Raw genomic sequence first — 24,780 nt, 5'->3', positions numbered from 1 at the left:
GGCCTATCTATGGATTCTGTTATTGATCCTTGAATTTAAGACTATAGATAGAATGAGCTAGATCTATTAATAATTAATTTAACTTTTGTATACCTATGTGTATACATACAGTATGCCTATATGTGTATGTGGATATTATTTGAAACTTAGCACTTCCGAGAGCAAGATGTTTAAATATGAATTTTTAGTATAAGGCATTTAAAAGCCCTCAAGTGGAGCATTTTATTATTGATACTGTTTAAATATGTTTTCTGTTTTACAGCTTATGTATTGTTACTCTGTGAAAAGCCAATTTAAAACATTAATGAAAACCACAGAGTTTTCCTCCATTAACATTTCTTTTAATATATTCACTTTTTTTTTTTGGTAGCAGATGGGAAGAAGAAAAGAAAGCAAAAAGGCAATTAAGACAATAGTCTCTTCTCTTTTGTTGATACATCTACTAACTTTTAAAGAGAGCTCCCTAAATTGGATTCTTTCATTTTTAAATATTTCTATTCTTAAATTGGCAGACACCACAATTGTTAGCTTTTTAGAGAGAAAGAAAGAGTGCTGTAATTACCTTGATTTGATTTTTTTGCCTAATGAATGTCTCCCTTATTCACCAAGAAAACTGTCCAGTACCCACTTCACATTTATGATGTGTGCTGTGTATTTTAAGACTTTGCATATCACACCTGACCCCACCCCTCCCCATGGACTATAGGATAAAGAACATTCTGGAACTTCACAGGCAATCACAATGCTTAACCTTTTCTTCTTCAGAGTTCTCTTTCTGTGGGATCCTTTCCATTTTAACCAGTTATCCTCTTCTGTTATTTGTTAACTCTGATTCTTGAGCCCCCTTCCAAAGAAGGTTTCTAAGAGTATTTTACCCCATATCATTCTATCCCTCCCCCTTCACATATGTCTAAGTTCTTCCATTATTTTAAGGTTCATTCTTTCTGATCCCTGCAAACATTTTATCTGTTTTATGTCCCTATATTTTTTGTCTTTTCCAGAATGTTTTTATACATTGTCTTTTCCAGAATATTTTATACCTTTTATACAGAGTAATATTGTATGAAGTCTTTTGACTCTAGCTTATTACACTTAATATAACATTTCAAATTCAACTATGGTATTGCCAAGTATTAGTGTTCTATTTTTATTGACAAGTCATGGTTTATTTCATGGATGCATTATTGTTTAGTTAACCATGAGATTAAAGGTATTTTGGTTGAAATTATGAATAAATCCTCTATGAACTTCATAAACAGGTTTTTGAGTTGAGCATAAAAATTTGAAGGGTAGGTAGAAATGGCTTAATATCTGCTTTGTAACATTTTTATTATCCTTTTGGTATTTGTTGTGGTTTATAGTGATGGGCGTTTTGTATCCCCAATGATGATGATTTGTATCTTCTCTCTTTTGCTCTTTATCAAACTGGCTAAATATTTATCAATAGTTTAGTTTTTTTTCATGAACAAACCTTTGATTTTATCTATTGTTTTTCTGTTTTCAGTTCCACTGAGTTTCTTTTCGTAACTGTCATTTTCTTCTGTTTATTTTGGTTTTAGTTTGCTCTTACTTCCCTAATTTTTAAGATGGAAAACTATTCTTTTAGAATTTTAGTGTTTACTGCTATGAATTTTCCTCTAAGCAGTCTTGAATGCATCCCATCATGTTTGATATATTGTGTTTTCATTTTCATTCAATTAAAAATCCTTTCTGTTTTCCATTGTGACTTCTTTTTTGGTTCATGGCTATTTAGAGGCATGTTTTTAAATTTCAAAACATCTGGGGATTTTCCAGTTTCTTTTTGTTGTTAAGTTCTAGTTTAATTCTATTATAATGAGAATTTGCAATATTTTAATTTTTATGATTTCTTAAGTTTTGTTTTATGGATCAGATTATGGTTCAGCTTGGTGGATGTCCCAATGCACTTTAAAAGAATGTGTGGTATTCTGCTGTTGGATTGAATATTCTATAAATATCAATTGGTAAATTTGGTGCCATGGTTGAGGTCTCCTGTTTCTTCACCTTTCCTGTCTGTTCTGTTGATTACAAAAAGTCTTGAAATATTGAACTATAGTTGTGACTTTGTTTCTTTCAGTTCTATCAGTTTTTGCTTCATGAATTTTGAAGCTGTTTTTATGTGATCATGGAGATTTCATATTAAAATAGGATGAACAAGTAGAATCAATTATTGTTGTTCAATTACTCAGTCCTGTTCTACTCTTTGCATCCCCATGGATTGCAGCACGCCAGGCTTCCCTGTTTTTCACCATCTACAGAGTTTGCCCAAACTCATGTCCATTGAGTCAGTGATGCTATCCAACCGTCTTATCCTCTGTTATCCCCTTCTCTTCCTGCCTTCAATCTTTCTTTCCCACCATCAGGGTCTTTTCTAATGAGTCAGCTCTTCACATCAGGTGGCCACAGTATTGGAGCTTCAGCTTTGGCATCCGTCCTTCCAATGAATGTTAAGGGTTGATTTCCTTTAGGATTAACTGGTTTGACCTCCGTGCTGTCCAAGGGACTCTCAAGAGTCTTCTCCAACAACACAGTTTGAAAGCATCGATTCTTCAGTGCTCAGCTTTTTTTTATTGTCCAGCTCTCACATCCATACATGACAACTGGGAAAAACGTAGCTTTGATTATATGGACCTTTGTTGGCAAAGTAATGTCACTGCATTTTAATATGCTGTCTAGGTTGGTCATGGTTTTTCTTCCAAGGAACAAGTGTCTTTTAATTTCATGGCTGCAGTCACCATCTGCAGTGATTTTTCAACCCAAGAAAATAGAGTCGTCACTGTTTCTGTTGTTTCCCCATCTATTTGCTATGAAGTGGAAACAATGGAATTCTTTATTTCTCTTTAAGAAGTTACTTAGAAGGAGAAGGACATGGTCATGCATAGATCATGTAGGCACAGTTTTTGTTGTTGTTGTTCTGTTCTTTGGATTACGTGGTGGTTCTGAGACTTAAAGTTAAAAATCCTACATGATTGTAAACCCATATCTGTGTGTACTTCATGGGTAACTTCAGAAATGTAAAAGGATACGTTTAACTTTCTTTGATTTTTCCTTATATACTTACTTGAGAGCCCAATCTCCTATAAAAATGCACCTCTGCAATATTTTTTCTCCTTTTTTCTACATGAAAATGTTCAAATTAAAAGTTACTTTCTTCTTAGTAGATTAATCTGAACTTACACATCTTTTCAATTATGTCTATATCATGGCACTTGAAAATATATTATATCTGATAGCTACCTTCCAAGAATAACTTAGCCATCTGTTTATCCATTGCTTTTCATAGCAACCTGACATGTGCTTAGGTCAGTAGGAGTTGTTTTTAAGTTAAATAGGTATAAAAATAGCTATAAAAATGAATATATTCTGTCATCTTCAACAAAGCAGCTAGGTAATTTATTTTTTTCTTGGTTCCTGACATCACAGTAATTGTGGACTCATGATCCTTAGTAGAATGTGGTGGTTGGTGGTGGTTTAGTTGCTAAGTCATGTCCAATTCTTGGATTGTAGCGCACTAAGGCTACTCTATCCATGAAATTCTCCAGGCAAGAATACTGGAATGAGTTGCCATTTCATTCTCCAGGGGATCTTCTCACCCAGGAATTGAACCTTGTCTCCTGCGTCTCCTACATTGGCAGGTAGATTCTTGACCACTGAGCCACCTGGAAAGCCCTTTAGTAGAATACTTCACTCAATACATTTTTAATTTTTTTACTCAATGTATTTCTTGATTAACAAACCAAAGCTGTTTATGTTAGCTATTAAGTGACTTTACTTTTTTATTAATAATATAATCCTCTTTTTGTCTATTGATTGATGCAAAGTTGCCTCATCCTTACTTGTAATACCCAGAGGTGAATTTCACTCCATTTCCCACCCTCTTCTGCTGTGTCCATCTGGCTTCTATTAAGTAATGATCACTTCTTTTAGCTACCTGGTGTCTTTTTCCTGACAGTGATGCCACAGATGTTTTTTGATCTGAAGATGCCTAAGGGATGTCAGGTTCTCTGATGTCATTCTGTGCCAATGCCATACAGAAGTAGGGAGAATGCTCCTCTCTCATTACTCTTCCATTTTTTCCACATGGTTCCCATGTGGTTCGCAAATGTTTTTCTATATATAACCTCTCTTTCCCAATCTCTTACTAGAATTCAGACAGGAATATATGGGAAGACTGGGCTGGATGACAAATCTGAACTCCTAAAATTAGTCTTCCTCTTTACAAATTATCTTTGCACTTGACCTAGCTTGACTTCTACCTGATAGTGAATTATTTCCTCAGGAAAAATTTCAGTGCCATCTATAGATAGACTGTTTATAGGCCTGACCCATCTATCTACCACACATACATAGATTACTTTTTTTCAGTTGTCATCACAGTTGTGATAAATGAAGGGTAATTTATTGTGCTTTGAATATCTACAGGGCCTATTTAGCCATCTGCAACAAGATAAGCCAGATGAGAAAGGTTCTACTCCTGTCTGGTGAGATAAAGCAAACCGTGGCTGAGCTGAACCTTTTTCATGTGCTGACAGTAGAAATCAAGTACCAAAGATAGACACACACTCAAATCACACTGCAGTCATTGTTGCAAAGAAATAATTAGTAATAGAGATTTCTCGAAAAGGTAGTGTAATAGGGACATGTGTGAAGTCCAAGGACTGAGAGCTAAGACATAGTCAGCTTGTCTATCTAAGCAGGAAGGCAAGTCATATTTGGGTGGTCTCTAATAGGGAGAAGGACCAGCCCTCAGAGTTAGTTCTGAATCTGGGCTTCAGGGTTTAGTGAGTCCATGGCAGTTGTAAATTTCACAGACAAATGTAGCGGAAGGTACAGTGGTTTCCCTGCTGCTACACATACATAACCTCCCCTACTGCTGACATCCCACACTAGAGAGGTTGTCAATAGTGAGACGACCTGGAATAACAGGCAAGTTTGGCCTTGGAATACAAAATGAAGCAGGGCAAAGGCTAATGGAGTTTTGCCAAGAGAATGCACTGGTCATAGCAAACACCCTCTTCCAACAACGCAAGAGACGACTTCTCATCCAAGAAATGGACATCACCAGATGGTCAATACCAAAGTCAGATTGATTATATTCTTTGCAGCCGAAGATGGAGAAGCTCTATACAGTTAGCAAAAATAAGACCAGGAAGTGTCTGTGGCTCATATCATGAGCTCCTTATTGCAAAATGCAGACTTAAATTGAAGAAAGTAGAGAAAACCACTGGGCCATCCAGGTATGACCTAAATCAGATCCCTTACAATTATACAGTGGAAGTAACAAAGATTCAAGGAATTAGATCTGACAGACAGGGTGCATGAAGAACTGTGGAAGGAGGCTCATAACATTGTACAGGAGGCAGTAATCAAAATCATCCCCAGAAAAAGAAATGCAAAAAGACAAAATGATTGTCTGAGAAGGTCTTAAAAATAGCTGAGAAAAGAAGAGAAGTGAAAGACAAAGGAGAAAAGGAAAGATATACCCACCTGAATGCAGAGTTCCAAAGGATAGCAAGGAGAGATAAGAAAGCCTTCCTAAGTGATCAGTGCAAAGAAATAGAGGAAGACAAAAAAAATGGGAAAGACTAGAGATCTCTTCAAGAAAATTAGAAATACCAAGGGAATGTTTCATGTAAAGATGGGCACAGTAAAGGACAGAAATGGTATGGACCTAACAGAAGCAAAAGATATTAAGAAGAGATGGCAAGAATACACAGAAGAAATATGCAAAACATATCTTCATAACCCAGATAACCACGATGGTGTAATCACTTACCTAGAGCCAGACATTCTGGAGTGCAAGGTCAAGTGGGCCTTAGGAAGCATCACTATGAATAAAGCTAGTGGAGCTGATAGAGTTCCAGCTGATCTATTTCAAATCCTAAAAGATGATTCTGTTAAAGTGCTGACTCAATATGCCAGCAAATTTGGAAAACTCAGCAGTGGCCACAGGACTGGAAAAGGCCAGTTTTCATTCCAGTCCCAACAAAAGATAGTGCCAAGGAATGTTCAAACTACCACAGAGTTGCACTCATTTCACACGCTAGCAATGTAATGCTAAAATTCTCCAAGCTAGACTTTAACAGTACATGAACTGAGAACTTCCAGATGTTCAAGCTGGATTTAAAAAGGCAGAGGAACCAGAGATCTAATTGCCACCATCCTTTGAATCTTAGAAAAAGCAAGAGAATTCTATTAAAACAGCTACTTCTGCTTCATTGACTATGCTAAAGTCTTTGTGTGGATCTCAACAAACTGGAAAATTCTTAAAGAAATGAAAATACCAGACCACCTTACCTGCCTCCTGAGAAATGTCTATGCAGGTCAAGAAGCTACAGTTAGAACCAGACATGGAACAACAGACTGGTTCCAAATTGGAAAAGGAGTATGTCAAGGCTATATATTGTCACCCTGCTTACTTATGCGGAGTACATCATGTGAAATGCCAGGCTGTGTGAAGCACAAGCTGGAATTAAGATTGCTGGGAGAAATATCAATAACCTCAGATATGCTGATGACACAGCCACTTATGGCAGAAAGTGAAGAACTAATGAGCCTCTTGATGAAAGTGAAAGAGGAGAGTGAAAAATTTGGTTTAAAACTCAACATTCAAAAAACAAATATCAATGGCATCTGGTCCCATCACTTCATGGTAAATAGATGGTGAAACAATGGAAGCAGTGACAGACTTTATTTTCTTGGGCTCCAAAATCACTGCAGATGGTACTGCAGCCATAAAATTAAAAGACACTTGCTCCTTGGAAGAAAAGCTATTGACGTCTTATTACAAAGCAGAGACATTGCTTTACTGAACAAGGACTGTCTAATCAAAGCTATGCTTTTTCCATTAGTTAGGTATGGATATAAGAATCGGATAATAAAGAAGGCTGAGCACCAAAGAATTGGTGCTTTTGAACTGTGGTGTTGGAGAGGACTCTTGAGAGTCCCTTGGACTGCAAGGAGATCCAGCCAGTGTATCCTAAAGGAAATCAGTTCCAAACATTCTTTGGAAGGACTGATGCTGAATCTGAAGCTCCAATACTTTGGTCACCTGATGCAAAGAACTGACTCATTAAAAAAGATCCTGATACTGGGACAGATTGAAGGCAGGAGGAGAAGGGGACGAAAGAGAATGAGATAGTTGGATAGCATCACTGACTCAATGGATATGAGTTTCAGCAAGCTCTGGGAGATGATGAAGAACAGGGAAGCCTGGTATGTTGCAGTCCATGTTGTCGCAAAGAGTCAGATACGACTGAGCGACTGAAGTGTCTGATCAAGCAACTGAACAACAGTAATAACTAGAGTGGTGCGTTTGTTACAGCTGATAAACCTACACTGACATAGCATTACCAATATAGTTTACATTGGAGTTCACTCTTGTTATTGTATGTCATATGAGTTTGGACAAATGTATAATAGCATGTATCTACCACTATAGCATCATGCATAATAATTTCACGGCCTGAAAAATTCTCTGTATTCTTCCCTCTACCCTCTAGCCTCTGAAAACCACTGATTTTTTTTTTACTGTTTCCATGGTTTTGTCTTTTCCAGATTGTCATAGAGTTGGAATCATATGGTATGTATCCTTTTCAGATTGGTTACTTTCCTTTAGTTCAGCTCAATCGCTCAGTAGTGTCTGACTCTTTGCGACCCATGAATCGCAGCATGCCAGGCTTCCCTGTCCATTACCAACTCCCGGAGTTTACCCAGACTCATGCCCATCGAGTCAGTGATGCCATCCAGCCATCTCATCCTCTGTCGTCCCCTTCTCTTCCTGCCCCCAACCCCTCCCAGCATCAGGGTGTTTTCCAATGAGTCAACTCTTTGCATAAGGTGGCCAAAGTACTGGAGTTTCAGCTTCAGCATCAGTCCTTCCAGTGAACACCCAGGACTGATCTCCTTTAGGATGGACTGGTTGGATCTCCTTGCAGTCCAAGGGACTCTCAAGAGTCTTCTCCAACACCACAGTTCAAAAGCATCAGTTCTTCGGCATTCAGCTTTCTTCACAGTCCAACTCTCACATCCATACATGACCACTGGAAAAACCATAGCCTTGACCAGACGGACCTTTGTTGGCAAAGTAATGTCTCTGCTTTTTAATATGCTATCTAGGTTGGTCATAACTTTCCTTCCAAGGAGTACACGTTTTTTAATTTCATGGCTGCAGTCACCATCTGTAGTGATTTTGGAGCCCCAAAAAATAAAGTCTGAGAGTGTTCCACTGTTTCCCCATCTATTTCCCATGAGGTGATGGGACCAGATGCCATGATCTTTGTTTTCTGAATGTTGAGCTTTAAGCCAACTTTTTCACTCTCCTCAAGAGGCTTTTTAGTTCCTCTTCACTTTCTGCCATAAGGGTGGTGTCATCTGCATATCTGAGGTTATTGATATTTCTCCCTGCAATCTTGATTCCAGCTTGTGCTTCTTCCAGCCCAGCATTTCTCATGATGTATTCTGCATATACATTTGGTGACAATATACAGCCTTGACACAATCCTTTTCCTAATTGGACCTAGTCTGTTGTTCCATGTCCAGTTCTAACTGTTGCTTCCTGACCTGCATGTAGGTTTCTCAAGAGGCAGGTCAGGTGGTCTGGTATTCCCATGTCTTTCAGAATTTTCCACAGTTTATTGTGATCCACACAGTCAAAGGCTTTGGCATAGTCAATAAAGCAGAAATAGATGTTTTTCTGGAATTCCCTTGCTTTTTCAATGATCCAGCGGATGTTGGCAATTTGATCTCTGGTTCCTCTGCCTATTCTAAAACCAACTTAGATATCTGGAAGTTCATGGTGCACGTATTGCTGAAGCCTGGCTTGGAGAATTTTGAGCATTACTTTACTAGTGTGTGAGATGAGTACAATTGTGCAGTAGTTTGAGCATTCTTTGGCATTGCCTTTCTTTGGGATTACAATGAAAACTGACCTTTTCCAGTCCAGTGGCCACTGCTGAGTTTTCCAAATTTGATGGCATATTGTTACAAGCATTTTAGATTCCAGTGGTAACTGTTCTTCCCAGTTTATAGATGAGAAAGTAACAGTGAAAGCTGTGTGACTTGCCTTGGATCACACAGAAGAAGTAAATGGCTATGTGTCTGACTTCAGAGCTGGAGAGAGCTCCAGACTGCCTTCCTCCTGCTGACCTTTTTTGGTAGCAAAGTCAGGAATCTCCAAGCCCCTTGACTCTTGATCTATTGCTCTTTCTACAGTGCCATTTTGTTTCTCAAGTAAGGTGTTATTATAATACAAGGGAAGGGCTTCCCTGCTAACTTAGGGGTAAAGAATCTGCAGTGCAGGTGATTCAGGAGACACAGGTTCGATCCCTGGGTTGGGAAACTCCCCTGGAGCAAGGCATGGCAGCCCACTCTAGTATTATTGCCTGGAGAATCCCATGGACAGAGGAGCCTGGCAGGCTACAGTTCATGTGATCATAAAGAGTGGAACATGACTGAAACGACTGAGCACGCATGCACTCCTAATACAAGAGAGGGGCTTCCCAAGCGGCTCAGTGGTAAAAGTATCAGCTTGCCGAGCAAGAGATGCAGCTGCAGTTCCTGGGTCAGGAAGATCCCTTGGAAAAGGAAATGGCAACCCACTCTAGCACTGCCTGGGAAATCCCACGGACAGAGGAGCCTGGCGGGCTACACTCTATGGGGTTGCGAAGAGTAGGATACGACTTAGCGACTGAACCACCACCACCACCACATAATACAAGAGTAATTGTAGGGGTGGAAACCTTATTCTCTGCTTGGAAACACAGGCCCACATGCAGGCTGTGTCCTAGAGATCTGTTTCTCAGCATTACATTTCCTCATGGTTGCCATGCAACAAGAAACATGAGTCAAGGTGTGTTTCTTATATATGATGCTCTGGAACTGATGATTTTTATTTTAGGGGTGAACAAGACACACACACGCACACTTTATTGTGTTCCTCTGTTTACCAAACATTCAACTAAAGATTCTTATCCCCATTATATTTGAATCACATTAAAGAATGGATGATTATTAATTATATAGGACCTCACATTTGTAATTCTTCTATTATTGCAATGTTATATTTTTATTTAACATTTCATAAAGTGAAAGACATGTACCTAAATAGATTTTAGAATTCCAAAAGGCCTGGGAGTGTACTCGATATTCCTTTGTATCCCTCATAGTGCCTTTCGAAGTGCTTCATGTGAGTATGATTTAATATAGATTTTCCAATTAACCTGTCCCCAAAACCAAACTGCTATTCGCACACCTTTTAGCAGAAACTCTTGGTGTATTTCTTCTTGGGTGTCCACATACTGTGATCTTGTATTTATCTGGAATTTGGTGGAGAATTGGACTAGTCGATGCTTTTTAGATCACTGTGTATCAATAGACTCTCTATAATTACTGTGAGGGAAACTGTAGGTCGGTGCTGTCCATCTGAACCTGTGTGGCAGTGAATCGTGTGCTTGTGGAGATTTATTATGCACCAATATTATGAATAATGGAAGGCTTTGGAGCCACACTGGTGTTTACCTGCTTACACAGGACTTGCTCAGTTGTGGCTGCCTCATTTCAGTGTGTTGAATGGGAGTGCTGATCATCTTTTACTTGCTCTAATTTGGTGCTGCAGTGACTCAGAATAAGTGACTGATGATTAAATTATCAACTGGAGTTTTTGAGAACCTACAAGGTATTTGACATTTGTTAAATTCTAGGGCTTTATCTATGAACACATCAGGCTTGTTCCCACCCTCATAGATCTAACAGATCAGTAGAAATGTATTCAGTTTGCACGTGTCTTTAGGCTGAGCTGCAATGTTATAGGCATCTTTAAAATTCTACACAGTGAGAACTAAAGATATATAGCACAGTTTGGTATTTATCTTGGTATATAGAGCTCAGATTGATATATATCAGTCTTACAGTAGGATCTAAAACTGATGCATGAAAGATGAATGGAAGTGATAATGAATAAAAGTTTATCTTTATTCCAAACATCTGGTGTGAGTAAATGTATTCAGTTTTACCTGGATTGTCATGTCATATCAGTAAAACCTAAGATGCATTCTTTAGAAACTATATCCACAAGAAATATATTTCTCGAGCTTTGATACTGCCTTATCTTATGCAGCATATCAACCTCATTATACACTATTGACCACATCCTCCTTGAAATACCATTTTCTATTGACTTGTCTGTCATATTCCTTTGGTTTTCCTCCTATTGCAGTGGTACTTGATGGCTATTCACCCTCTACCAGCCTCCAGATGCTCAACTCCCAGGTGTTGGGCACTCTTCTCATCTCTATGATTCAGTTCAGTTCAGTTCATTTCAGTCGCTCAGTCATGTCCAACTGTTTGCAACCCCATGAACCGCAGCACGCCAGGCCTCCCTGTCCATAAGGAACTCCTGGAGCAATATCAGTAACATCAGATATCTCTATGATTAGTCTTCCCTAAGTGATCACAGCTTGTCCCACAGCTTTAAATCCATCCAAGTACTGATAATTCCCAAATTTGTATCCTTACTCTCAATAACATCCTAGCCTCTTGACTTGCGTATACAACTACCTTTTTCACATCTCCATCTAATTACGAGTAGATGTCTCAACTGTAATGCAACTAAATTGAATCTCTGGATTTCCCCCTTGTTCATTCGCTAAGTCTTGTCCGACTCTTTGCAACTCCACAGACTGCAGCATTGCCAGGCCTCCCTGTTCCTCACCATCTCCCAGAGTTTGCCCAGGTTCATGTCCATTGAATCAGTGATGCTATCCAACCATCTCATCCTCTCCTGCCCTCTTCTCCTTTTGCCTTCAGTCTTTCCCAGCGTCTGGGTCTTTTCCAGTGAATTAATTTTTCCCATCACGTGGCCAAAGTATTTGAGCTTCCAGCTTCAGCATTAGTTCTTCCAGTGAGTATTCAGGGTTGATTTCCTTTAGGATTGACTGGTTTGAATGAAGTAAATTGAACCTCTGGATTTTCCCCTACCCTTCCCTTTTCCTCCAGTTTTCCCAGTCTCAGTAAATGCCACCTCCATCTAGGTAGTTGCTTACGCACTTAAGAATAAGACCTAGGATTTGGCTTTGTTCTCTTTTTCTCCTCATTCTTACCCCATTCTCACCAAGAAGTCCTGCTGGCTTGATCTCCAAAATATGTCTTAATTCTGTTCATTCCTCTACCTCCCCACTGCCACCCTCAATCCAAGCTAGTATTCATTTTCACCTGAACTTCTGCAGTAGCCATGTAACTCTTTTATCTCAGAATTTGCTTTCCTGCAGTCCATTTTGCACTCAGCATTCAGAGTGCATGAAGTTATTTGAATAGTGTTATTTGTCCTAAAAGGACATTCCCTTGTTCAAACTTTTCCAGTGGCTTCCTATATTCACAATAAAACCCAAATTCACAAACATGTCCACAGATGATCTGGCCAGCATGAACCTCTCTGACCTTCTTTTCCAGTGTGTTCCCCATCCATTTTTATGCTTTAGGTTCATGAGCATTCTTTGTTTTCATTGAACATGCCGTATGCATTCTTGTCAGAAGACCCTTAGATCTGCTACTTCCCTCTGTGTTTGATGCCCTCCTCTGGCCCTTGACTTTTACCATTCTGGTTTCTGCTCATTCATTGCTTCTTCAGACAGGTCTCCCTTGGCCAGCTCTATGAAGTAGCCTTTCACTCACTTTGTGATGTGATCTGATTTTCTTTCTTTCGCAGCGTGTTTCATTATCTCGTTACTGACTGTGACAGGCATCTTTATCCCCACACCTGAATGTAAACTCACTGAAGACATGTGCTTTTTCAATTGTTTTCTTGTTCTCTCCTAGTCAGTCAGAATACCCATCAAGCCCTCAGGAAGTACTGCTTGCATAAATCCCTCAGCTCTGTTCAGAGCCTCAAAGTCCTGTTCAGTTTGGTGAGGTGGTATTGTGTCAACTTGATATATCACCGTATTTAGAACTTGGAAGGTCAAGTTGCATAGAGTCCTATTGCTGGACGGTTTCGCATGCCTAATCCCAGTATTTCGTAGAGGAGGGAATCAGCACAACAGACTACCAGAGGATCCTGCCATGTGACTTCACTCTCCAGGATTTCCCTCAAAATGTAAATACTTCAGAGTAGGGTTTATTTTTCCTTATAAGGTTAATATTCTTGTTGCTGTTCAATCACTGTCATGGGTCTGGCTGTTTGCAACCCTAAAGAATTGATGCTTTTGAACTGTGGTGTTGGAGAAGACTCTTGAGAGTCCCTTGGATGGCAAGGAGATCCAACCAGTCCATCCTAAGGGAAATTGGCCCTGGGTGTTCATTGGAAGGACTGATGTTGAAGCTGAAGCTCCAATACTTTGGCCACCTGATGTGAAGAGCTGACTCATTTGAAAAGACCCTGATGCTTGGAAAGATTGAGGGGAGGAGGAGAAGGGGATGACAGAGGATGAGATGGTTGGATGTCAACATCGACTCAATGGACATGGGTTTGGGTAGACTCTGGGAGTTGGTGAATGACAGGGAGGTCTGGTGTGCTGTGGTTCATGGGGTCGCAAAGAATCAGACACGACTGAGCGACTGAACTGGAACTGAAACTGTACTGCAGCACACCGGGCTTCCTTGTCCTTCACCATCAGTATTGCTATTATCGTGCTGTGCTGTGCCAAGTCGCTTCAATCATGTCCAACTCTTTGTGACCCCGTGGATGTAGCCCACCAGGCTCCTCTGTCCATGGGATTCTCCAGGCAAGAACCTAGAGTGGGTTGCCATGCCCTCGTCCGGGGGATCTTCCCAACCCAGAGATTGAACCTGCATCTCTTATGTCTCTTGGATTGGCAGGTGAGTTCTTTACCACTAGTGCCACCTGGGAAGCAGAGTATTATTGTGAGTCATAATCTAGAGCTCACAATACACTTTAATGGGGAGACTTGAAAGTTTATGAGCTTTAATTACCCCAAATGCAGCTGCATTTTACCTTTATCTAAAATATAAGCTCCCGGTCCATGTTTCCTGTCCCAGTGGTTGTGTATAATTCTCAGACCTTCATTTACCTTCAGTTCAGTTCAGTACAGTCGCTCAGTCATGTCCAACTCTTTGTGACCCCATGGATTTCAGCATGCCAGACTTCCCTGTCCATTGCATCAATGGAGCCTACTCAAACTCATGTCCATCGCATCGGTGATGCCATTCAACCATCTCATCCACTGTTGCCCCCTTCTCCTTCCGCCTTCAGTCTTTCCCAACATCAGGGTCTTTTCCAGTGAGTCAGTTCTTTGCATCAGGTGGCCAAAGTATTGGAGTTTCACCTTCAACATCAGTCCTTCCAATGAATACTCAGGGCTGATTTCCTTTAGGATGGACAGGTTGGATCTCCCTGCAGTCCAAGGTACTCTCAAGAATATTCTCTTACACCACAGTTCAAAAGCATTAATTCTTCAGTGCTCAGTGTTCCTTATAGTCCAACTCTCACATAAATACATGACTACTGGAAAAACCATAGCCTTAACCAGACAGACCTTTGTTGGCAAAGTAATGTCTCTGCTTTTTAATATGCTGTCTAGGTTGGTCATAGCTTTTCTTCCAAGGAGCAAGTGTCTTTGATTTTCATGGCTGCAGTCACCATCTGCAGTGATTTTGGAGCCCCGAAAAATAAAGTCTATCACTGTTTCCATTGTTTCCCCATCTATTTGCCATGAAGTGATCGGACCAGATGCCTTGATCTTAGTTTTCTGAACGTTGAGTTTTAAGCCAACTTTTACACTCTCCTGTTTCACTTTCATCAAGAATGAAAGTTCTTTGCTTTCTGCTGTGAGTAGTGTCATCTGCGTATCTGAGGTTATTGAGGATCCTTAGCCAATTAGAAAAATTCATCTGACTTCTAGGTAAGTAGTGTTCTTCTAGAGAGTAAAATGAATGCTTGGAAGATATTGATGCAGAAATAAAGTCCTTTAGATGAGTGTACAAGCAAGTGAACAATCTAATAGCCCATATTTTAAAACAGTGTCCCAGGCAGCTTTGGTCTTCCCAAAGCTCCACTCTGAACCTAACACTGATAGAAATCTTTCAAAGCTTTCCAATGCTGACACATCCTATTTTAGGATAATGCTCAAGGACTTCTGATTTCAGCCGTGACTCCCCTTCACAACCGTATCTCCCATGTCTTTGCTTCATAGGATGGCAGAATATCAAAGGGAAGCTGGGGTCCAGTTGCTGGTGTGTCTGCCTTGTCTCAGCTCTTCCTCTTTTCATATCTGATCTTCCATTTTTTAAATTTATTGAAGTTTAATCCTTTTTGCCTTCTTTGTCATGGATTCCTCCCACCACACAGTCTGACACACTTCTCTTTTTTAAATCTCACATTTCTCAGCTACTCTTGTAGATATTAGACTTATCACATTCTGGCTACCTTTCTGGCTTTGATGCAGATGTTCACTTTCTTTCCTAGTCTGCAAGCACCTTACAGTCTTGCAGGTCTATGAAGATCCGTAAGCCTTGCACAAAAGTGTGGTCTTCCCTCTGAGAGGACCTCTTCCACACATGTGGCATCCTGGGGGGTTATTCATGGAGCAGTGAGTGAAAAAGTGATACTCAGAGAGTTACATGAGTTTCCCACAAACTGGGGGCTGACTGAAGCCACGCTGCTGTGACATCCCGTTCTGCTCTCTCCTGCATGCGTGCTCAGTCGCTCAGTTGTGTCCGACTCTTTGTGACCCCCATGGACTGTAGCCCACCAGGCTCCTCTGTCCATGGAATTTTTCAGGCAAGAATACAGGAGTGAGTTGCCATTTCCTACTGCAGGGGATCTTCCTGACCCAGGGATCGAACCCATGTCTCTTGCCTCTCCTGCGTTTGTAGGAGGGTTCTTTACCACTGCGCCACCTGGGCAGCCCCTGGTAACCATATGAAAGTAGTGATGAATCTTCCATGCTGCTAATGTGTAACAGGAGACAAAGATGCCTTCTGTTTCTCAGGTATCTTTCTTTTGATATTTTCTGTGAACTGAAGTCTAGAAACACATGGGAGGTATTTTCCCTTTCAAATATTCTAAAAAAGAGCTCCATTATTTGTTTTCCAATATTCGTAGAGCTACAGGCAGAGTGCTTTTCCTACTGATCACCAAGTGTAGAGGAAAAGAAAGCAGTTGCTCTGGTATAAGCACTTTTCCACTTAATTTTTAAAAATAGCTCAAGATTGTAATGTGTTTGAGCTTTGGGTCCACCACTAAGATGCTAGACTTCCCAAGTGGCTCAGTGTTAAAGAATCCTTCTACCAATGCAGGAGATGCAGGTTTGATCCCTGGGTGAGGAAGATCCCTAGAGGAGGAAATGGCAACCCACCCCAGTATTCTTGCCTGGAAAATTCCATGGACATGACTGAAGTGACTGAGCGTGCACGCATGCATGCTAACTAGCTGGTTCCTGATAAAATGGGAATTAGTAATAGTCTCACCTGAAAGAGTTTTAAGGATTAATGAAAATACTTCATACAAAGGACTCAGCCTGGTGTCTGGCGAAGAAGATGATTGAGATATTAAAAATAAAAGTTTCCCTTGGGTGTGCCATGTAACACTTTGAGTTTTCATTAGCATTAATAGCTCACTCTAATTCTGTGGATCTGAATCAATGCAGTTCTTATTGGACCAGAAGAATCAGCCTCTCACAAATTTGTACTTTGCGCGAAGTAAAGATTTACATTTCTAAAATTGCCTCTTGCTTTCTGACTCTGGTTTTAACACATAGAAACTGCTTTTGTGGACAATAAGTGGTGGAATGCTTCCATGATAGATTTTCAATTCTTTCAATGTGGTACTTCAAGCAATGCTCAAAGTTAACCATTTTATTTAAAAACTGGGTTGTGTCTTATTAATTTCTTCAGATCACTAAAATTGTTGGTAAATTCCTCAGGATTGATAAAAGAGGGCCGTGAGCTCCTATTTTTCTTTACTTCCCTTCAGCAGACCTCAAGGTGGGTGGTAAGTGAATATACGAAGTCAATGCACTTAGAAATAAATTTGTATTTTTAAATGGCCAAACTCTCCCTACACTGTGATGTTAGATAAAACTGACTCAGAAACAGTAGTATTTCCTCTCTTGTCCTTTCTCCAGGGTGAGTCTGAGTAAATATGTTCTGAGTAAACTAGAAGGATGGGAATGTGGACTTGTTTCTCAGTACCGTCTCAAGCTGCATCTCTTTCTGTAAAACTAAAGTATCATCTGGCTTGACCGGTAGGAGAGCAGAAGTGGTGATTGGGTGGATGGGTAGTTGGGAGGCAAAAATTGGTAATTATTAGATTACATAAAAAGAGCTAACTTAGAGCCACGTAACCACTTTTCTCTCAGGCAAGTCAACCATACTTTCTATATGCATTGAAATAAAAACTTCTGGCTGTTAAATTTCTAAAACATGTTGATATACATTATGATTTTTTATATTCATAACAACTCTGTGACCAAGGTAAGTCAGGCATCTTTATTTATTTATACAGAAAAGGAAAGGAAGAGTCAGGCAATCAAAGTATCAAAGTTCACTGGAAGAAGTTCACTAGAACAGAGGCTTGAGTATGGAATCCAGAGGCTGTTGTTCAAATTCTAAACCCGCCGCATGTAAATGGTGACTCTGCCAAAGGATATAAAACCTCTGAATCTCAGCTTATGAATCTAAAAAATGATTATAACTGACATTATGTATGATTTATTACAGGGAACATAAGTTGGAAGCTATATTTAAGATATGAAGATGGTCTAATGATCTCTAAGGAAAAAAATTTGCATTCGCTTATTTATGCTTCTCTTTCAAGGACCAAAAAGTTATGCCAGGAAAATTCCTTGGCTCCCTTTTACTGCAAAAATGTGGTAGAAAGAAGGCCTGATTGTCATGTATCCTTCAAGTTGCTTGCCTTTTTGCTCTTAAAAGGAGCATTGCGAATTTTTGAAAAAAAAAAAAAAAAAGTGCAGTTACTGGTAAATAATCTCCACTGTTTATTGCATTCTTTCTGAACTTTAGAAATAAGATTTCCTTTCCTGCTGATTTTGTTCTTTTCCACTTGACAGAAACAGATGACTCATTTCTCCAGGTTTGAGGACGGCAACGATTTAATGTTTTCAAAGTCATCAGCAAATTAACTGACATCAAAATCAAGGCTGAGTTTAGACGCAAAATCAGATTACTTTGTCCTTGGATTGTCAGTTCAAAGTCTGGTGAATTCTTTCTAATGTGAGTGCAACTTACTGTTCACAAAGCATTAAGCTATGCTGTGTGTGTGTGTGTGTGTGCGTGCGTGCGCGTGCATATACGCAGTCGTGTCTGACTCTGCGACTCCATCAGCTCCTCTATCCATGGAATTTTCCAGGCAGGAAGACTGGAGTAGTTTGCCATTTTCTTTTCCGGGGAATCTTCTTGACCCAAGGATCAAACCTGTGCCTCTTGCATTTCCTGCATGGCAGGCAAGTTCTTTACCAGCTGAGCCACCACTGTGGATAGGACCTTAATTTTAGTCAGTAGTTTATAATGTACAGTCCAGCAAATCTATCCTATTCTTTGCCTTAGTCTTCTGGTTAAGTATTGGATTTTGAGATACTGTTTTTTCTTTTTTTTCTTTACTATGAGTAAATGTAATTATTTCAAATCCTGGATTTGAAATAATATTTCAAATAAAAATATTTTTGTTTTACCATTTTATCTTTATGTTTTGCAATTTCCTTATCAAAGTCAATGTGTTAATTCCCCAAAAGCATAGCTAGTGATGACAGCAAAGATTATAGTATCTAGACTGCTACAGAAGCTGTGCTTTAAAAAAAAATAATGTGGCAAAATCAGAAACAGAAGACAAAACCAACAAGTATCTTAGCAGCACAGAAGTGACTGTATAAACAATAGGTTCATTGGAAAAGCAGTTTCTAAAATACGATGAGTCCTGGTAGAGAAATCCTAGTTTGTTAAAGGCTCATCTGAGTATAATCAGTTAGGTTAACCTTTCTATCACATAATTTTCCACTTGTCAAATTGTGAAGATGATGCAGTTTTTTTCCTTTCTGGGTTGTTAATTGGGATATTTCAAGAGTAGCACAAACACTATATTTACACAGTTTTAAAAGAAATACATCGAATAAAGAAACCTGTAGTCAATCCCTTTGTGACGGATGGATTAACTTTGATTTCTTTGCACTACTGTACTGAATGATTAAGAAAACATTGCAAAAGTGTTCTAATTAACTAATTATCTAATGAACATAGAGAAAGCCGGAATTGTTTCTATTTACTGTACCTATTTCTCTCATGGATTAGGTACAGAAATAGTCTGGTTTTCAAAATATCACATATGTTAAGATACTCGCACATTGTTAACTCAATGACACGTACTAGAAAATGATTTAAAAACCTCTAGAACTCACTTATTATAAAACTGAGCTTCGGAGGAATTTTGAATCATATCGTACTATAATTGTAGATTTACATATATATTTCAGATTTCTGACATTTTATTTTGTGGAACTATTGGTCATATTAATGTTCAATAAATTTGTGTTAAATGAATGAATGAATGGATCTGTGAAAGAACATTTATAGGAGTTAAAAGAACTAACAGCATGCTTGCTAAGTCACCTTAGTTGTGTCCAACTCTCTGTGACCCTATGGACCCCACCAGGCTCCTCTGTCCATGGGATTCTCCGGGCAAGAATACTGGAGTGGGTTACCATATCCTCCTCCAGGGGATCTTTCTGACCCAGGGTTCGAACCCAAGTTTCTTATGCCTCCTGCTTTGGCAGGTGGGTTCTTTACCACTAGTGCCACCTGGAAAGCCCTAAAAGAACTGAGTCATTGACTGAGATTGTATGGCTGTGTCTCAGCTAAATTGTAAGCACAGTGGGACTGATATCTGATTTATGGGCTTATGGTGAGAAATGAAAGAAAACCACTGATAATTGTTTAAATGTAGTGTGATGCTTTATTTAGTGTGGTAACATTTAATTTATCCAACATTGGGAAAAGATATGTTTCATGAATAAAATTTCTAAGCATTTACCAATTTAGTTCAGTTCAGTTGCTCAGTCATGTCCGACTCTTTGCGACCCTATGAACTGCAGCACACCAGGCTTCACTGTCCTTCACCAACTCCCAGAGCTTGCTCAAACTCATGTCCATGGAGTTGGTGATGCCATCTAACCATCTCATCCTCTGTTCCCTTTTTCTCTTGCCTTCAGTCTTTCCCAGCATTGGGGTCTTTACTAATGAGTCAGCTCTTCACATCAGGTGGCCAAAGTATTGGAGCATCAGCTTCAGGATCAGTCCTTCCAGTGAATATTCAGGATTGATTTCCTTTAGGATTGATTGGTTTGTTCTCCTTGCAGAGACTCTCAAAAGTCTTCTCCAATACCACAGTTCAAAAGCATCAGTTCTTCGGTGCTCAGCTTTCTTTATGGTCCAGCTCTCACAACCATAGGTGACTACTGAAAAAACCATAACTTTGACTATATGGACCTTTTTCAGCAAAGTAATGTCTCTGGTTTTCAATATGCTGTCTAGGTTGGTCATAGCTTTACTTCCAAGGAGCAAGCGTCTTTTAATTTCATGGCTGCAGTCACCATCTGCTGTTATTTGGGATCCCAAAAAATAAAAGTCTTTCACTGTTTCTATTGTTTCCCTATCTTTTTGCCATGAAGTGATGGGACCAGATGCCATGATCTTCTTTTTTTGCATGTTGAGCTTTAAGCCAATTTTTTCACTCTCTTTCACTTTCATCAAGAGGCTCTTTAGTTCGTTTTTGCTTTCTGCCATAGGGTGGCATCATCTACATATCTGGGGATATTGGAATTTACAATTGACTGGTTTGATCTCCTTGCAGTCCAAGGGACTCTCAAGAGTCTTCTGAAGCACCGTAGTTTGAAAGCATCAATTCTTCAGTTCTCAGGTCCAACTTTCACATTCGTACATGACTACTGTAAAAACCACAGCTTTGACTCTGTAGACCTTTGCTGGCCGAGTGAAGTCTCTGCTTTTTAACACGCTGTCTAGGTTTGCCATAGCTTTTCTTCCAAGGAGCAAGTGTCTTTTAATTTCATGGCTGCAGTCACCATCCACAGTGATTTTGGAGCCCAAGAAAATAAAATTTGCCACCGTTTCCATTTTTTCCCCATCTATTTGCCATGAAGTGATGGGACTAGATGCCCCTGTGAGTATGTGTAAATAGTATAATTTAGTACTGTGGTTATGGTTATGGTTATAGTCATTTGAGTTAAATGTTTTTCAGTGATATTCAGATTATGTAAAACCTTATTCGCAATCCTGAGAATAGTTACTTGCATTCAGACTGAGGACAAAACTTTCCTCAATGTTGGGGTTTATTGATCCCAAGTACACATTAGCATATGTCCTGTTGGTTGGTTGCACACTGGTGCCCCGTGGACAAAATCTGCCTAGTTGATAATGTTTTGTTTGTCTTGCACAGTATTTTTTAAATGTGACAAACTTCACATGCATATTTAGATATCTGGCTTCTTGATAATGTCCTTAGCAACAGCAGTCTGCCAGGTCTAATTAGAGGCTACCATGTTCAGATGGATCAGGGACTTCTCAGAGTAACAGTACCCCCACTGGTCATCTTACAGCTGGCTTTCATTCCTTTATGTTACTTCCTTGGCCCTCCTGTAGACTCATGAGTTTTCAACCTGTCATTGTGTTATGTAACAAGCATTAGCAAGCATGTGTGATGTGAAGAGATGATTAAGACAGTTCTAGGCCTCCAAGCACACACAGTCTGTTGGGAAAGACAGGCACTGAAGCAAATAATTATGATGGTAAAAGTGCTGTAATGAAGATTTGCATAAAGTATTAGAGGAGTTATTACTAATTATTGCAAAGAAGCAAGAGAGAAAGAGAAAAAGTATCCAAAGGTTTTTTGTTCTTTATGAGATGAAATGCCACAGATATGGGGAAGATTTTTTTAAAATGCAGAATAATTCTTGGACAAGTGCATGATTTCCATTGGACTTGTCCTTCCCTTTTTTCCCTTTTTATAGGTAACTATTTTGTTTATTGAAAACATTTGATATGTGTTCCTGTTGTCTTTACCACTGAAGGTAGCGATGTAAGGTTATTGATTTTGTCTTTTGCTTTCTTCATGTTATCATACACGTGATAAAATATTTCATTTCAGATTACTGATTTTTCAGTGTCACCAGAAACAAATGATAATAAAAAGTAATTAAGCAAAGCCCTACCAACCACCACCACCAATGTGTTTTGTATTTGGTTGACACTGTTTTTATTTTAGCTTCATCAATGATTTGATTTACTCTTCATCAGAATCATTGTTTTTAATCTGAATGTATGAAACATGATAATTGCCTGAGTAATTATGACAGAAGTACTATTTCATGTAGGATTTAGCATAGGAACACTTGGAGAACTGTCTTTCTGTAATTTGTGATGGCATTCATATTTGTTTCTGCTTGTGACCTCTGCCCAAAGGAATTTTTGTTCCTTCCAGGAATATGCACCTCATTTTATCTGTGTTAACTGGGCTTCCCAGATGACTCAGTGTTAAAGAACCCACCTGCCAATGCAGGAGACAGAGGTTTGATCCTTAGGTTGGGAAGATCCTCTGGAGGAGGAAATGGCAACCCATTCCAGGATTCTTGCTGAGATAATCCCATGGACAGAGGAGCTTGGTGGGTTACAGTCCATGGGATTGCAAAGAGTCTAACACAGCTAAGTGACTAAGCACATCTGTTTTAATTACTAGTGGAAAAGGAATGAAGCACTGGGATCACCTATAGAAAAAGAGGTTCTCAGGCTAAAAGTTTAAAGATTTTTGTACATGAGACTATCTTTTTTTTTTAATTGGGAGGTAGTTGATTTACAATGTTGTGTTGGTTTCTGCCATACAGAAATGCAAATCAACCATAAGTACACACACACACACACACACACACACACACACACATATTCCCTCTCTGTTGAACAATATAGTAAGGTCTATCAACAAAGAATTTTCTCTAAAATGAAGGTGAGATACTAAGTGTAATACTCAGTTTAGTTCAGTCACTCAGTTGTGTCCGACTCTTTATGACCCCATGGACTGCAGCACGCCAGGCCTCCCTGTCCATCACCAACTCCTGGAGTTTACTCAAACTCATGTCCATTGACTCGGTAATGCCATCCAACCATCTCATCCTCTGTCATCCCCTTCTCCTTCCACCTTCAATCTTTCCCAGCATCAGGGTCTTTTCCAATGAGTCAGTTCTTTGCATCAGGTGGCCAAAGTATTGTAGCTTCAGCTTCAGCATCAGTCCTTCCAATCAATATTCAGGACTGATTTCATTTAGGATAGACTGGTTGGATCTCCTTGTAGTCCAAGGGACCCTCAAGAGTCTTCTCCAACACCACAGTTCAAAAGCATCAATTCTTCGGTGCTTAGCCTTCTTTATAGTCCAACTCTCACATCCATACATGACTACTGGAAAGCCTTCTTTATAGTCCAACTCTCACATCCATACATGACTACTGGAAAAACCATAGTTTTGACTAGACAGACCTTTGTTGGCAAAGTAACATCTCTGCTCTTTAATATGCTGTCTAGGTTGGTCATAGCTTTTCTTCCACGGAGTAAGCGTCTTTTAATTTCATGGCTGCAGTCACCATCTGCAGTGGTTTGGGAGCCCTCCAAAATAAAGTTTGTCACTGTTTCCACTGTTTCCCCTTCTATCTGCCATGAAATGATGGGGCCAGATGCCATGATCTTAGTTTTCTGAATATTGAGTTTTAAGCCAACTTTTTCACTCTCCTCTTTAACTTTCATCAGGAGGCTCTTTAGTTCTTCTTCACTTTCTGCCATAAAACTGGTGTCATCTGCATATGTGAGGTTATTGATATTTCTCCCTGTAATCTTGATTCCAGCTGTGCTTCATACAGCTCACCATTTCTCATGATGTACTCTGCATGCATATAAGTTAAATAAGCAGCGTGACAATATATGGCCTTGACATACTCCTTTCCCAATTTAGAACCAGTTTATTGTTCCATGTCCAGTTCTAACTGTTGCTTCTTGACCTGCATACAGATTTCTCAAGAGGCAGGTCAGGTGGTCTGGTATTCCATCTGTTTAAGAATTTACCACAGTTTGTTGTGATCTACACAGTCGAAGGCTTTGGCATAATCAATAAAGCAGAAATGCCACTCCAGCGCAGTGCAGCCACCAAGTGTGATACTAGATCCTGGAATGTCAAAATTTTTTAAAATTTATTTTTAAAAACTTTAAAAAAAAATAATTAAAAGCAGAGCAGAATTTATTAGTTTACAGTACAAGTTGGCAAGAGTGCTGAGATCTTGTGTCCTCTAATCAACCAAAATGCTCTCTACAGATAAAATAAATTAAAAATGGAAAGCTAGTTGTGACCATGTTGTATATAATGTTGCATGTAACTGTTCCAATCATATAGTTTCAAAGTAAACCCCAGGACAGCTGAATTCCCATCTTTGAAAAGATGGGTGTTATACAGTTATCTCCTCAAAGCTGCATTTATCCCTGGGACTGAACGTGTTGAGGTAAATCACCTTGTTTTCAGTGAAAGGGTTGGAAAATCGGTTCGGTTGCTTTCTTTAAGTACCTTCTTTTCCTGCCTTCTTCTGATTCAGCCCTTTTCATCTCATTGACTGAATGAAGCCACAAGTGGTCCTGCTTTCCTACCCATGGAGGTAGTCTTTCTTTAAGGACACGTTGTATATAACTTCTGATTGAATAGTTTTCAAAGTAAACCCCAGGACAACTGAATTCTCATCTTTTGCAAGTTC

General features: G+C 39.5%; 1 protein-coding gene across 5 annotated transcripts in view; it reads left to right on the top strand.

The window, feature by feature from the left end:
• RGS7 (regulator of G protein signaling 7) overlaps positions 1-24,780 on the top strand; it is a 438,315-nt gene that overhangs the window by 185,638 nt on the left and 227,897 nt on the right. Inside the window, exon 2 of one of the 5 annotated variants that reach the window (XM_070474354.1) lies at positions 18,042-18,204. The exons of the other annotated variants lie outside the window; for them this stretch is intronic. The gene's annotated coding sequence lies outside the window, so the exon portion shown is untranslated. The remainder of the gene's footprint in view (positions 1-18,041; positions 18,205-24,780) is intronic. 5 annotated transcript variants of the gene reach the window in all.

This window comes from Odocoileus virginianus, chromosome 11 (genome assembly GCF_023699985.2).
Source record: "Odocoileus virginianus isolate 20LAN1187 ecotype Illinois chromosome 11, Ovbor_1.2, whole genome shotgun sequence".
Lineage (NCBI taxonomy): Eukaryota > Metazoa > Chordata > Mammalia > Artiodactyla > Cervidae > Odocoileus > Odocoileus virginianus.
This window is presented reverse-complemented; position numbering and strand designations above follow the sequence as displayed.